The sequence below is a fragment of the Lissotriton vulgaris genome, chromosome 3_1 (genome assembly GCF_964263255.1).
Source record: "Lissotriton vulgaris chromosome 3_1, aLisVul1.2, whole genome shotgun sequence".
In the NCBI taxonomy this organism is placed as follows: domain Eukaryota; kingdom Metazoa; phylum Chordata; class Amphibia; order Caudata; family Salamandridae; genus Lissotriton; species Lissotriton vulgaris.
The window spans coordinates 1,924,619,091-1,924,631,515 of record NC_141689.1 but is presented as its reverse complement, the minus strand read 5'-3'; positions in this window follow the sequence as shown (position 1 = coordinate 1,924,631,515).

Genomic DNA, 12,425 nt, shown 5'->3' with positions numbered 1-12,425 from the left:
GTGCTCCTGTTTGTATTCAGCATCAGCACCAGAAGCCTCACGAATAGTGGCACAGTAAGTTCGGCAGGGTAGCAGCGTCCTCGTTTTTCACGTATTCTTTCTTCACACATATAGTTATTTTGTATATTTTTTCTTCAGTAAGTGGAGTCACATGCCGAAGACTCTACACATTTGTCCGGTAGCCTTCAGTTTTTTGGATTCTTCCCGTTATATACAGCTACTTTCACTCGGCCCAGTACACTAGTGAGTGTTTTTTCCTCACGTATATCCAGAGTTTCTCACTTGCCTCGGTTTTTATATCACGGAGTTTGATTTCACTCTCTCACTGATTGGCTCACTTGGTTGCTTGCATTATTGTAACGTTTGTTTTTACACTTTGAATTCGGGGGTGTAGACTGTTTGTCATTTTTGAACACGGTGGTGGCTTTTCTGATCAATATGGTTGTTTTCTTATTGACTAGTAACTGTCACATTAGCAGTTTTTTTGTATGCTGTAACTAAATTTTGGACATTGTTTAATTTCTCATTCTCATTGTTTGTATATTTCATGCAGTACTATGCCAATGTTTTCTTTTCAATTTTTTCAACAGTGCCCCTGAAGAAGGGAAATCCTCCCGAAATGCATTGGGCATAACTGAGTTTGTAGTATATTTGAAATATTCACGATGTAAATTTGTTCACTGATTTAATCATATGTGTGATTTGCAATATTTTACAGTGTTTGTATGCAAAGTTAATACAAACTGTTTTCTGATTCTTCATTTTGTAATTCACGTATAGTGCAAAGCACAGTAGATTTCAGATTCCTGTTTCATGTTTAAATCATTTGTCGCATTTCTTGCATCAACTGTTCAACACAGAGATTTGTTTATACTTTATTTCCGCAGTGCACCTGGTATACTAGTGGTTTTCCTCTAGCTTATTTTCTCAATAGTAATTTTTACCCTTACGCTATTTAATGCTTTCCCTACTGTTTAATTTTCTAGAGTGGGAATAGTAATTTTACATTCTACGCATGCAGCATGAGAGCAACGCCAGGATTTGTGGGAGCGACCTCTATCAGCACTCACAAGAGCGCTGGAGGCCTTTACTTTGCTTTTGACAGCTGGGTTAGAGAGGTTTAAAATGTGCATTACTGGCTGGTCATTGCAAGGCAGACGGCCTTAGAGACATGCGCATTTTAAACTTGAGAGCACAAAGCTCCCTGCTGCCTCTGCAGCAATGGGGCCCCCCGTCTTACGCTCAGTTTAGGATGGGTCGGTAGCTGAAAAATAAAATTGTCATACATAAACTTTGTCACCATTTCATTTTTCAGCTATGGCCTGGAGATATTGTTTGTGGAGCAACGCTCCTCTGCTCAAAAGGAGGAGCCGCCCCTGCTTGCTACATATTCCGTACCAACCCTCCCATCCACCTCATTTTGCAAATGAAACTTCTCTGCCTACAAATGTCTTTGTTGACTCATAGTTCAGGCACATTAGTCACAACACCTTGGTGTAGCTCTGAGCTTCTGGTACAGAAATAGTCACATAGAAACTGGGGTCAGTACGCTGGGGTGGACGCAGAGCCGGTCAATGCCACCTGCTGATGCGCACGGATGCTGCTTAAGATTTCCAGAGGCAGTCTGATGCCTTGGGAGTGTTCTAAGGTAAGGAAACTGTGGCTACATAGAGTCTCTACCAGATAAAGCATTACCAAAGGCAAGTAACGTGCTCATTGTGGTATGGGATGACCTGAAGAATACAGTTGACTACAACTGGGTTGCTGCGCTACTCCTCTTGGACCTCTCGGCTGCCTTTGACACAGTTGACCTTGACACTCTGAAACAAAGACTCTATGAAGCCAGCATAGAAAGACATGCTCTAGACTGGATTGCATCCTACCTTCAAAACAGAACTAAAGTCATCCATACTCCACCTTTCTCGTCCAAACCGTACTCCACAAAAGCAGGGGTCCCTCAACGTTCTATCATCTCGCCCATGCTTTTCAACATCCACATGAAGTCATTACCTGTACTGACCAATAAATTTCACCTCACGTGCTATAACTATGCAGATGACACGCAAATACTCCTTCACCTGGAATGCCCCAAAGACATTCAAAAATCACCAATTTTCAGCTGTCTCAGAGCCGTGGATCAGTGGATGACTTGGAGCCATCTCAAATTGAATGCTTCAAAAACTGAAATACTCACCTGTGGCGATTGGAAGCATTACAACCTGCTTGCCGCATGACCTAATGAACTGGGATCACTGCCTAAAGTATCGAAGGAAGTAAGAAACCTCGGAATGACCATGGACTCCATGCTGTTGATGAATGCCCAAGTGGATAAACTAGCAAGATCAAGCTTTGTCACTATAAAAACACTGCGATGAATTTTCCCTCATTTGGGATTTCCACACAAGGTCCAAGCTACCAATTCCCTTGTTCTGTCCAAACTCAATTACGCCAATAGCCTCTACCACGGATCACCTTGAACCATGAAAAGACTACAACGGATTCAGAACTCAGCTGCTAGACTACTCTTGCATATCAAACCACGAGACCATATTTCCCCTGCCTTGAAAGCACTGCATTGGTTACCGGTTGCCAGAAGATCCATGTTCAAGCTGCTTTGTATCACCCACAAAGCAATACATGGAATGGGACCACTCTTCATCAGGAATAAAATTACCAAACGCATTCAACGAAGGAACCTCCGCTCTAAAGGAGCATCTCGCTTAAAATCCCACCATACAAGAAAAAAAACATGGGTGGCACATCCTTCTCAGTTCAAGCAGCCAAACTATGGAACTCTTTAACATAAGGTCCACCAACAACCACCTTATCTTCAGAAAACTACTCAAGATTTGGCTCTTCCCCACATAAGCACCATACACAAACAGAAATGTACAGCATATCCCTCTGTATATAAGCATTTGTTTTCGCTATAGATATGTTCCTATCTTTGTGCACTACTTTGAATAAATATATAAAATAATTATGTTGTTGTGAGGAAAAAATAAATAAATAATAAATAAATATTAATAATAAATAAATGAATAAAAATCATCTTTGGTCTTCATTTGCATACTTCCATTGTGCATCAATGTACCTTCCATGTACTGGATCTGTGTGTCTGTTACTTTTCTCTTGAAAAAGCATATCCAATGCAGTACCCTATTTCTCATCCTGTACCTCCTATCAATATCTTTAATCTACATATACTTACCTCCTCTATGTATCTATATACTTTCAATGTACTTATGGTCTATATATTTATCACTTTCTTCTAATTTAGCATTTCCAATGCATTACCCTATTTCTCAGCTTATACTCGCTCAATATATCTTCTAGCCCAACCTTTTGACTTATCTCAAACTTCTTTCTACTACTCTTTCCAATGCACTACCCTATCTCTCATCCTATACATCTATCAATATATCCCCTGCATCCACTCTCTCATTTATCCCAAACCCCATACCACTACTATCAGTACCTTTAATCTATATATACTTGCCTCCTTTATGTATCTATATACCATCAATGTACTTATGGATCTATATATTTATGACTTTCTTCTAATTTAGCATTTCCAATGCACTACCCTATTTCTCAGCCTATACTTCGCTCAATATATCTTCTAGCCCAACCTTCTGACTCATCTCAATCTTCTTTCTACTACTCTTTCCAATGTACTACCCTATCTCTCATCCTATACATCTATCAATATATCCTCTACATCCACTCTCTCATTTATCCCAAACCCCATACCACTACTATGATCCCCAAATTAACCCTTTCTAGACTCTTTCCTACTCTACCCCTCCTTGCATCATCTGACACCTCTTTTTACTATACCTATCCCCTAAAACAAACCTTTCTAAACTCTTCCCTCTGACTCCTCCCCTCCAAAACTCCTTTTTACTCATCCAAAAGCCTCCTCCTACTACTAAGATCTAAAAAAAAAATCCTTCACTCTTTTATCCCTCCACTATCCTTTTCAATCAAGATGAACAGACTAAAATGTTCACTTCTCAAATTCCATATTCAACTATACTAAGTCGCCACTAATCCTTTATTGAGTTCCTGAGAAGTGTGCTACTCGCCAATAAACAGTCTCAACACCCCATCAGGGTTACAAGTGCTATATGAATGCAAACCTTTTTCCTTTTCTACCCCTCCCCAACCCTTCTCAATCCAAATAACTGACTAACACATCCACCAGTTAAATTACTCTCATGTTTCACCATACTAATTCAACACTAATCCTGATGGGTTCCAGAGCAGCGTGCTACTTGCGCTTCAAACCCCCATCAGGGGTAGCAAGCGCTATATAAATACAAACCTCTTTCCCTCTTCTATCCTGCCACCTCCCTTCTCTACCCAAATAACTGAATAACATATCCACTACTCAAATTACTTCATATTTTACTATACTAATTTTCAACACTAATCCTTTAAGGGTCCAGAGTGGCGTGCTACTCACCAGAAAAGCGCTTCAACATCCATCCGGGGTAACAAAGTGCTTTATGAATGCAAACCTTTCTTCCCCTTTTATCCCTCCGCTATCCTTCTCACTCCAAATAATCTGACTAAATATCCACCACTGAAATTAATTTATATTTCACCATATTAATTCACCACTAATCCTTTATGGGCTTGCTGAATAGCGTGCGTCATGAAGCACTATATAAATACAAACCTTTTTCCTCCTCTATCCTTCTGCTATCATTCCAAATCCAAATAACTGACTAACCTATCCAACACTTAAAATGTACTTGCATGGTTCACTATACTAATTCAACACTAATCCTCTATGGGTTCCGGAGTAGCGTGCTGCTCGCCGAAAAAGCGCTTTGACGCCTTGTCAGGAGTAGTAAGCGCTATATAAATGCAATTACAATACAATACAATATCGAATGCGGATTTTAGATCCACGAAGGTTAGGTAAAGACTGCCACCCTCTAAGTAAACATTTTTCCAATAGATCAATTACAATCTAAAGATCTGATCTTCCCCCAAGTTTGACTCAATTGCAGAGTTGCCTTCAGATTTGCCAGTTTTTACTAGGTTCCAAAAGCCTCTCATATCTTTATTATCTAAAGCTTTTATAATTGCTTCCCATTTATCTAACTCCCAAGTAGCTTTCGCTTCAGCTATTTTTTTTTGTAGTGTGCCCTGTTTGCATTTGTGGATTAGCTATCCTTATTTTTAATCCCCAGTAGTAGAGTGCGTGTAGCGTCTTTACACAGTTTGTTGTACCAGGGATGTGTAGGTTTGGAGTCAGCTCTGTTGCTACATTCATTGTTATAAAGATACTCAGACAATTTAAGAACAATTCCTGGTGGTTCGTGCTTACTAACGATAGGAATTCTAAACCTTGACTATTGTCAGGTGCTCGAAAAGCCGTTTCTAAAAAGGGAATTACTTGATTATAAAGGGTGGCCATTTTCTCCGGTGATTGTACAAAAGTTCCCCACCGCACTCTTCTACCCCCTTCAGAAGTGTATTAGTTTGGAACTACTCTTGGGGATGTGCTCTGTAGAACCTTGAACTGGGGGAAGTCTATTTCAAGTACTAACGGATTGTGGTCACTTTCAGAGCACTTTCAGCGCTTTAGGCGTGATCACCATGCCTCCCCCTCACTCACGGCAGCTGCGCTTGGTGTTGTGCAGGCTGGGAGTTGTAGGTTCCCTCCTTCGCGGTGGTGCTGGTCCGTGAGAAATGGTGGCACTGATGGACCCGCACAGCAGCCCTCCAACAGGGCCTCAGTCCCAGCAGCAATGTCAGCAAAGGTTTCCCCATGATGGCGGCAGGCAGGAACAAAGGCAGACAAAGTGAAGACACCCGCGCCGTGGGGCAGAGGCAGCGCTTTAGGCACGATCACCACGCCTCCCCCTCTCTCGCGGCAGCTGCGCTTGGTTTGGTGCAGGCTGGGAGTTGTAGGCTCCCTCCTTCACGGTAGCGACCAAAAAGTCAATAGTTTTATGCCATAGATCTACATCGACCAAAATATAGTCAATTGTAGAGGCCTGCCCTACCTTATTAAAAGTACATTTTCCCGGACTATCGGAGGTAAAGCGGCCATTACATGCCCCGAGAGAGTGACTGTATGTTACTGAGTTCATCTAAAGGGGTCCATCCCCTTACTGGATAGCTATTACAGTCCGGAATAGACCGGACCGAGTCTTTGTCACTCGTAATAGAATTGTTAATGCCATTTTAAGGGTTCATAGTGGCAATTAAAATGACCTCTGATGATTACATATGTGTGTTCTGGTAGCCTGTGCAGAAAGGTATCAAGACAATCTATTGCCAAGGAGGTTTGCCCCGGCCTCACTGGACGAGAGTAAATATTGATAATTGCTATCTTCAGTGGGTTTAAAAAGGAGAGAAGTATGTACAGAATATCAGGAGAGAGAGTATCTACCATTTTGATACTACATCCCAAATGTGTACCAATCCATATGCATAGACCTCCTGAGGGTCTCCCCCTAAGCCCCATGACTGCTGGAATACTATATGTAGCGTATCCCACTGTGTGCAAGTCCACCCTAGACCATGTTTCCTGAAAAAGGCATAGCTGGTGACTGTCAATGAACTCTCCCCAATCAGGGAGGTCCATTTTGCACTAAGCCCTGCTTTATTCCACGATAAGGTCTTAGGATACTGGGGCACCTCTGGTTTTGGGATTTCATATAGTTGTTGTCTCCCTTCCCTAGATGTTGACTGGTGCGATGTGTTGGCCTGCTCATGGGTTCCTAAGTTAGTCAGAGTGTTGTCAGGATCCCTGCTCATCTCAATGGGGCCACCAGGGTTAATGCAAGTTGTTGGAAGGTCATGGTCAACTAACTCATCCCTGCTCTTAGTTTTTCAAACAGTTGTAAGACTCCACTGTCTGGTCAGGAAGGGATGTTGAGCTATTAGGTATAGTATTTAGTCAGTCAACCAAGTCCAGGGAGCTAAATCTATTGATCACTGGGAAGTTAAATGACATAGTATCCTCACATCCCTGTCCCATATTATGGGTAATGGCACTCTGGGCTTTCAATTCCCATTTTCATTAAAGTCTTCCTATTTCATCAACAACTCAGTTGGGGGATAGAAGTAGATAGTGTTTGGACGGATCCCGTCTCCTTGGAGGATCTCCATCCCAGGATGTGCTGGACTGCTCTCCTATCCCTAAAGTTAATCAAAACACAATCCCCCGAGATGTCCTTACAGGTATTTCCCAGCCAACCAACCCTACATACAAATAGAATTTGACTGTGGGTTAGAAGGGGGAGTGGTCTGTATTTGTTTAACCAGTGTGTAACATTGTTCTTCAGTTCTGGGTATGTCTCCCCTAGGCCATTTTCCAGCTCTGGCACACCAACTAATATGACAACATAGGGTGTGGATGCTGGGGGCAGATCTATGCGAGTGAGTGTTGAGCTCTTTTCCCTGGTCCTGAGGTGGGGTGTATTCCGAATGTCTGTAGTGGGGTTTCTTTGTGACTGTTGTCCTGTTGGCAAATCTGGGGTATTTCCCATAGGCCTAGATTCTTGTGCGTGGTCTATGAGTTAAGACAGCCTATTTTGGGAAATCACTAAAGCCTGATTTTGTTGGGTGGGAGGAGCAGTCCCTGTGCAAGCTTGCATGTTAGCAGGTTTTTCCTGTTCCCCAGGAGGAGGTAATAGTGAGATGGTAGGTAGAGCTTCCAGGTTCCGTGAGGAAGCGGTACTGCGATTTGGTTGTTTAGAGTGTTTAATTGTTTGGGAGATAGCATCAATTTTGAACCCCCACGAGACCATTGTTGAAGTTAGCTTATTGATGCATCTCATTGCCACTTCGAATTCAGATTTTATAAGCTGTTCGAAGTGGGTTTTGAGCTATGTGGCCAGTTGTAGTACCCATACTGGGGGCTCCAGATGTTTGGGGCTACTTTAATTGTCCGCTTGACCTCCTGCTGAATTGTCTACAACAACCACTTGAGTGTTTTTCGCCTGTTTCCCTCTTTTATGGGCAATTTGCTTCCTAGGTCCTCCTCTCTTGTTTACTCCCCCACATATACCGGTCCTATTGTTGATTCCCCCCGGCTGGAAATTCTTGGGCACAGGGTAATTCTAACGTGATAGGAGCCACCATTCTTTGAGTAGAGTGGGGTAGCTCCAAGTCCTTGGGTGAGGAAATGCTTGGTATCGCCGGAGTCAATGCGAGCCGTCTCTCAGTGTGTTCCATTTCACTGGAGACGGCTCTGATTGTCTGCTGCAACATTTCATCAATAGCAGTTGGTTTGACAATCAGCACAAGTAAAGCAGCTTTCAGCCTAGTTGTTGGCCTAGAAGACCGGGTAGTATGTTTACCCATAGTTGTTTAGTAACTAAACCTCCCCAGCCCACAATGGTTCTTAAAACGTCTTATTACTGGGTTAGGAGGAAAGGTTGAAATTTAGTAGAATTGGGGACTACAACGTTACTCTATAGTGTTCCCAACTTGTACCCTCAACTCAATTTGGGTTTATATCTTGCTGTACCAACAACAGTGATAGTACCTTTAGTCCTCAACCAAGGGGGGTGGCCCAGTCCAGCCTCGGACAGTCTCGGATGGGCTCAGACGAGCCCATCCTTGGTCCGGGCTTCGTCCTGGCTGTGTCCTGCGCGCGTCTCATGCCGTGGGGGAGAGGCAACGCTTTAAGTGCGATCACCACGCCTCCCCCTCACTCACGGCAGCTGTGCTTGGTGTTTTGCTGGCTGGGAGTTGTAGGCTCCCTCCTTCGTGGTTGTGCAGGTCCACGAGAAATGGTGGCACTGACGGACCCGCACAGCAGCCTTCCAACAGGGCCTCAGTCCCAGCAGCAATGTCAGCAAAGGGTTCCCAGCGGTGGCGGCAGGCAGGAACAAAGACAGACAAAGTGAAGACACCCGCGCCGCGGGCGGAGAGGCTGCGCTTTAGGCGAGATCACCACGCCTCCCCTTCACTCACGGCAGCTGCGCTTGGTGTTGTGCAGGCTAGGAGTTGTAGGCTCCCTCCTTCGCTGGAGTGCTGGTCCGTGAGAAAGGGTGGCACTGATGGACCCGCACGGCAGCCCTCCAACAGGGCCTCAGTCCAAGCAGCAATGTCAGCATAGGGTTCCCCGCGGTGGCGGCAGGCAGGAACAAAGGCAACCAAAGTGAAGACACCCGTGCAGCGGGGGGAGAGGCAGTGCTTTAAGCGCGATCACCATGCATCTCCCTCACTCGCTGCAGCTGTGCTTGGTGTGGTGCAGGCTGGGAGTTGTAGGCTCCCACCTTCGCGGTAGTGCTGGTCCACGAGAAATGGTGGCACTGATGGACCCGCACAGCAGCCCTCCAACAGGGCCTCAATCCCAGCGGCAATGTCAGCAAAGGTTTCCCTGTGGTGGCGGCAGGCAGGAACAAAGGCACACAAAGTGAAGACACCTGTGCTGCGGGGGATAGGTAGAGCTTTAGGCATGATCACCACGCCTCCCCCTCACTCGCGGCAGCTGCGCTTGGTGTGGTGCAGGCTGGGAGTTGTAGGCTCCCTCCTTCGCGGTAGTGCTGGTCCGTGAGAAATGGTGGCACTGATGGACCCGCACAGCAGCCCTCCAACAGGGCCTCAGTCCCAGCAGCAATGTCAGCAAACGGTTTCCCGCGGTGGTGGCAGGCAGAAACAAAGGCAGGCAAAGTGAAGACACTGAGGTAGTACTTCAAAATGTTTTATGGTATTTAATGTGCTAACATTACTGAGCAGCATAGTGTGTTACTCAATTTACGTAAGATCACTTGAAGTTGTATCGCTGAATCCTCTCCGCAAGAAGGACCTTTTGACAAAACAATAACAATGGTGGTAAGGAGAGTAGAATGTACATGAATGTATTCAGATGAGCAGATTACCTGACCTCTGTCCAATGCCTGTCATCCTGTCTAGACATTAGCAGAGAGACTTGTATGATTCCCACTGTGATCTGTGAATGATTGTCAACATGCGCATGATCCACTTTTTGGAAGTCATGGTTAGAAGTGGTTTTAGCAGTATGATGAAATGAAGAACGTGTCTTCAAATTATCCATAAAATGAATTGCCAGTCATGATGAGAATGACACTAGTTTGTATACCTTTCAGTCGTCCCTGCACGCTTGCCGGTGCTGCGAGTCCAGGATGACACTTCAGAGATTATCAGATGCTGGAGATGAAAAGATGTGGTGCCTGAAATTCATGAAATGGTAGCAGATTATAATGATTTTGTACAAACGGGACGAGAGCTTATTCCAGGCCCTTGTGGCTGAATGTGAAAAGGATCTGCCTTCTGATCAGGCTCTTTGATTGATGGGAACTGATAGAAGGAATTTAGACGGCAAACAAAGCAACACATGCATCCTTGAATTAGTGAATCACTCTTTGTTAGTGTCCGGCTGCAGATTAGGTACAAGGAGAAGTAGAGAAGGCCATCCTCAATATGCACAGTGTTAGGATCCAGGAGAAGTGACGGGCTAATAACGAGCAGTCAACTAGCGGCAGAGTGATGAGATCAATGTTATGCCTTCAAAGTTCACCAACAGGGAACCCCACACTGGAACCATCAAAACTACCATATACAGCCCAACAGCAACATCTGTAGTTTGCAAGTAAACAGTGTTCATTGGCTCCCCTTAAAAGCCATGTTTCTTCTAAAAAATTACTCTTACCCACAATGTGATCAACTTGAACCATTCCCAAGAACGTGAATGCATCGAAGAGTGATAACGGGGCAGATGTATCAAGGTTTTTTTTGTCGCAAACGCTGCAAATCGCAAAATAGCAGCGTTTGCGACAAAGAAAACGGGAAATGGTATGTATGAAAAAAACCGCTTTGCAAATTAAGAAATCGCAAATATTGCGATTTCTTAATTTGCGATAAGTGGATTTCTGAGAATTTATTAGCGATTCCTTATTTAGCATGTTTTTTGTGAAAATCGCAGCATAAGAAATCGCAACTGGATGTATGAAAAAATCGCAATTTGTGAATTCCTGAAAATGGCAAAATAAGGATTTGCAATTAACACCAAGTACATTCAGGTGGTAACCTGAAAAATATTTAAAAAGGCACCCAGAATGCACAGAATTGATTTCCATAATGGCTGGACTATACCTGATAGCCAGGAGGCTGCGCATTCAAGCTCTTGCACAGAGGAGACAGAGACAGGAGAGAATCTTCAGATTACGTATCACGCTGTTCCAGCAGACTCAAGAGGACATTTATGACAAATACAGACTTCATCCATACACCATTATGGACCTTATTAATGAATTGAAACCATTTTTGGAGCATCCAACACGCAGAACTCAATCAATTCCAACTCATGTGCAGGTATTGTGCTCACTGCACCTTTTGGCTTCAGGGTCTTTTCAAAGTGTAATTGCAGAGGTTGGTGGGATGTAACAAAGTGCCCTATCACGTTGTGTTCCTGGATTCAATGCTGAACAGGCTTCAACATCACATCTACTTCTCAAACACCCAACAAGCCATACTGGAAACCAAGTTGGAATTCTATCAAATTGCACGCTTACCACATGTGATTGGATGCATTGATGGAACTCATATTACCATCACTCCACCAGCAGCCACAGAATATGTATTTCGTAATAGGAAAAGCTACCACTCTCTCACCATCCAGATTGTGTGCAATGCCAAATATATCATCAATGACATAGTGTCAAAGTACCCAGGCAGCACACATAATTCCTTTATTTTCAGACATAGCCGAATTCATAGACGTCTGAGTGCTGGACAGTTTTTGACAATGGAACATACAGTTCATTTTTTTTTTCCATCCATGCAGGTGATAGAGTCTATTCAGTGCGTGACTTCATCCTAATGCCATACTTGAACCCTGCAACTGCAAGAGAAAGACGGTACAACAGGGCACACTGGTCAACACAGGGGGTCATTGAACATACATTTGGCATTTTGAAAAGCCGTTTCAGATGCATACACAAAAGTGGAGGTGCTTTGCAGTACAGTCCTGGAACCTGTTGTAAAATTGTAACTAGCTGTGCAATGCTGTATAACATGGTCATGCGCAAAGGCACAGACATTGAAGTGAGTGAGTCTGACACATCTGATGATGATGACATACCTCCACCTAGAAGGGCTGCTGCAGGAGTAGGAGCTGTGACTGGCCGTCAGAGACGGTCTGAGATTACACGGAATTACTTTTAGGTAAGACAAGCAAAACTACAGATTTACTTTGTATGCAACTGTTGTTTTTATTCACAACACACAAACCATAGTGCAGTTAGCAAAATGTAAATTTTAGAAGAAAGTAAATGAAAAGAAACACAAATGTAACATGGAGCCATGTTCCACAATGCAGTAATGCTCAATGAATTGTACTTTAAACTGTCACTTCCTGCGCTGGCGGCTTGAAGCAGGATGTTCCTGTGGTTGTATGATTCCTTCATCATGTGCTGTGCCAGCACGAA